Source organism: Felis catus, chromosome B1 (assembly GCF_018350175.1).
Source record: "Felis catus isolate Fca126 chromosome B1, F.catus_Fca126_mat1.0, whole genome shotgun sequence".
Taxonomy (NCBI): domain Eukaryota; kingdom Metazoa; phylum Chordata; class Mammalia; order Carnivora; family Felidae; genus Felis; species Felis catus.
The window spans coordinates 95,537,184-95,541,590 of record NC_058371.1 but is presented as its reverse complement, the minus strand read 5'-3'; positions in this window follow the sequence as shown (position 1 = coordinate 95,541,590).

Here is a 4,407-nt window from a genome sequence, read left to right as displayed (position 1 = left end):
CTGTGTATTGTTTCATTGAACAGTCACTAGTGCTAGTTAAATGTGGCTTATTAACTAATTTTTTTTTCGTTTATTAAGTATGTTTTCTATCTGAAAAGAGCTGGTGTAAGATGAATGCTGACTTTTACAAAAGGCTGTAAGTGTCTTCATAACTACATATGCTGGTGTCAGTGTTAGGCATCCTAGATAAATTCAGAAAATATTTTTAAAATCAACAGTAGCAACTAATTTGATATGACAACAATATGCCAGTTTTATATTCAAAAGGCATATTTGTGGGGTGCCTGGGTGGCTCAGTCAGTTAAGCGTCCAACGTTGGCCAGGTCATGATCTCACAGTTTGTGAGTTTGAGCCCCCCTGCGTCGGGCTCTGTGCTGACAGCTTGGAGTGTGGAGCCTGCTTCAGATTCCGTGTTTCCATTTCTCTGCCCCTCCCCTGCTCAAGCACTCGCTTGCTCTCTCCCTCTCTCTCTCTCTCTAAAAAAATAAATAAACGTTTAAAAAAAATTTTAAATAGTCTGCAGTGCCTTACCTATAAATTACCTGAAGCAGTTTTATAAACACACATAAAACTATACCCTGCCCCCTGCAAAAAAGATACATTTAGTGTGTCCTGATTTGAGAAGTGAATCTGTCATTCTGAATCACAGGTTCAGATATAAAGTATAACTGTTTATAATATGGGGGGAAAGTAAAGTACAGATATTTTAGATATAATCATAGCCATGTAAAATATTGAATTTGAATATTGTGGTTTGTGAACTTTCTGAAACCTGCTATGTATCCTCTTCTTTTCTGTTTAGGTGTCTTTAAAATATCTCCTAGCTTTCTTTTGTCCAGATAGGAAATATTTTCCTTCTTCCAATACTAAGCAAGCAAGAGTACTTATATAAACATTTTCTTTTGAAAGGAACATATAGTTCAACCACAGAATTTTGGAAACTTTGTCCATTAGTAATGCACCCTATAGAAACTTAGCATTTGAGAATGGTGTTTGTAATCACTGTTTGAAATTTGCTTTTCAACTTCAGGACCATAACAGAATAATCATTCTTTTATTTAATATATGTATAAGTCCATTTCCTTGCTATGTTCTGAATTGTTTACTATGGTATCAGATTTTCTCTTCTCACCACCTAAATAGATTACACATTGCATGCATTTGTTCAGGTGTTTTCTCATGCTTTTTCACAGCTCCAGTAAAGTGTAAGTCACAGTCCGGGGGGAAATACAGTAGTCCCTCCACCCCCTATCTGCAGTTTTGATTTCAGTGGTTTCAGTTATCTGCAGTCAACTGTTGTCCAAATATATTAAATGGAAAGTTCCAGAAAGAAACAATTCATAAGTTTTAAATTGCATGAAATTTTGAGTATCCTGATGAAATCTCACACTGTCCTGTCTAGGATGAGAATCATCCCTTTATGCAATGTATCCACACTGTATATGCACTACCCAGCCATTAGTCACTTAGCAATCTGGGTTATCAGATCAGCTGTCACAGTATGGCAGTGCTTGTGGTCAGGTAGCCCTTATTTTACTTAATAATGGTCCCAAACCTCAAGAGTGGTGATACTGGCAATTCAGAGATGCCAAAGAAACACCAGAAAGTGCTTCCCTGAAGTGAATAGTTGAAAATTCTCAACTAAATAGGGAAAGAAAAAATCACATGCTGAGGCTGCTGAGATCTATAGTAAGAATGAATCTTCTATCTGTGAAATTGTAAAGAAGGAAAAAGAAATTCATGCTGGTTTTATTGTTATTGATCCCAGTTTTAGGCATGTATATAGAGTAAAAAACATAGTATACATAGGGTTTGGTACTATCCATGGTTTCAGTCATTCACTGGGAACATATGCCCCACAGATAGGAAGGACTAATGAATACATTGTATTTTTAGCCACCAACTGCATTTTCTTAATTACATTATATTTATTTATAAGAAAAATGTTTCTACTGGTTATAGCCAAATACCAGCTTTCAAAACATACTAACCTATTTTAAAATTGAAAAAAAAATTTCATACAGTCTATGAATTAGTCCACAAAGAGATCTAATTTTTAGTTGTCTAATTTTGGCCACTTAATGCAAATGATCTACTGTTTCTACTTTTGGATCACCTTACAATTTGGTTTTAAAAAGCAACACAATCCTGGTTTGTTTGATTAAAGAAAGACATGTATTTAATGTCCTAAAGTCTTGGCTGACTGCTATGTCAACCTCTTATGATTTGATGGCTGTTCTTTTTTTTTTTAACTTGTTTTATTTTTTTAAATTTACATCCAAATTAGCATATAGTGCAACAATGATTTCAGGAGTATATTCCTTAATGCCCGTTACCCATTTAGCCCATCCCCCCTCCCACAATCTCTCCCATAACCCTCAGTTTGTTCTTCGTATTTATGAGTCTCTTCTGTTTTCTCCCCTCCCTATTTTTATATTACTTTTGTCTCCCTTACCTTATGTCATCTGTTTCGTCTCTTTAAGTCCTCACATGAGTGAAGTCATATGATTTTTGTCTTTGACTAATTTCACTTAGCATAATACCCTCCAGTTCCATCCACATAGTTGCAAATGGTAAGATTTCATTCTTTTTGATTGCCAAGTAATACTCCATTGCATATATATACCACCTCTTCTTTATCCATTCATACATCAATGGACATTTGGGCTCTTTCCATACTTTGGCTATTGTTGATAGTGCTGCAATAAACATGGGGGTGCATGTGTCCCTTCGAAACAGCACACCTGTATCCCGTGAATAAATGCCTAATAGTGCATTTATTGCTGGGTCGTAGGGTAGTTCTATTTTTGTTTTTTGAGGAACGTCCATACTGTTTTCCAGAGTGGCTGCACCAGCTTGCATTCCCACCAACAATGCAAAAGAGATCCTCTTTCTCTGCATCCTCGTCAACATCTGTTGTTGCCTGAGTTGTAAATGTTAGCCATTCTGACAGGTATAAAGTGGTATCTAAATGTGGTTTTGATTTGTATTTCCCTGATGATGAGTGATGTTGAGCATTTTTTCATGTGTCGGTTGGTCATCTGGATGTCTTTGGAGAAGTGTCTATTCATGTCTTTTGCCCATTTCTTCACTGGATTATTTGTTTTTTGGGGTGTTGAGTTTGATAAGTTCTCTATAGATTTTGGATACTAACCCTTTATCTGATATGTCATTTGAAAATATCTTCTCCCATTCTGTCGGTTGCCTTTTAGTTTTGCTGATTGTTTCCTTTGCTGTGCAGAAGCTTTTTATTTTGATGAGGTCCCAGTAGTTCATTTTTGCTTTTGTTTCCCTTGCCTCCGGAGACATGTTGAGTAAGAAGTTGCTGCGGCCAAGATCAAAGAAGTTTTTGCCTGCTTTCTTCCCGAGGATTTTGATGGCTTCCTGTCTTACATTGAGGTCTTTCAACCACTTTGAGTTTATTTTTGTGTATGGTGCAAGAAAAGGGTCCAGGTTCATTCTTCTGCATGTCGCTGTCCAGTTTTCCCAGCACCACTTGCTGAAGATCCATTGGATATTCTTTCCTGCTTTGTCAAAGATTAGTTGGCCATACGTTTGTGGGTCCATTTCTGGGTTCTCTATTCTGTGCCATTGATCTGAGTATCTGTTCTTGTGCCAGTACCATACTGTCTTGATGATTACAGCTTTGTAGTATAGCTTGAAGTCTGGGATTGTGATGCCTCCTACTTCGGTTTTCTTTTTCAAGATCGCTTTGGCTATTCGGGGTCTTTTCTGGTTCCATAGAAATTTTAGGATTGTTTGTTCTAGCTTTGTGAAGAATGCTGGTGTTATTTTGATAGGGATTGCATTGAATGTGTAGATTGCTTTGGGTATTATCGACATTTTAACAATATTTGTTCTTCCTATCCAGGAATATGGAATCTTTTTCCACTGTTTTGTGTCTTCTTCAATTTCTTTCTTTCTTTCTATACTTCTCAGTGTGTAGATCTTTTACCTCTTTAGTTAGTTTATTCCCAGGTATTTTATGGTTTTTGATGCACCTGTAAATCAGATCGATTCCTTGATTTCTGTTTCTGTCGCTTCATTGTTGGTGTATAGGAATGCAACCGATTTCTGTGCATTGATTTTATATCCTGCAACTTTGCTGAATTCATGAATCAGTTCTAGCAGTTTTTTGGTGGAATCCTTTGGGTTTTCCATATAGAGTATCATGTCATCTGCGAAGTTTGAATGTTTGACCTCCTGGCCGATTTGGATGCCTTTTATTTCTTTGTGTTGTCTGATTGGAGGCTAATACTATGTTGAATAACAGTGGCGAGAGTAGACATCCCTGTCTTGTTCCTAACCTTAGGGGAAAGCTCTCAGTTTTTCCCCAATGAGGATGATATTAGTGTTGGGTCGTTCATATATGGCTTTTATGATCTCGAGGTATGCTCCTTCTATTCC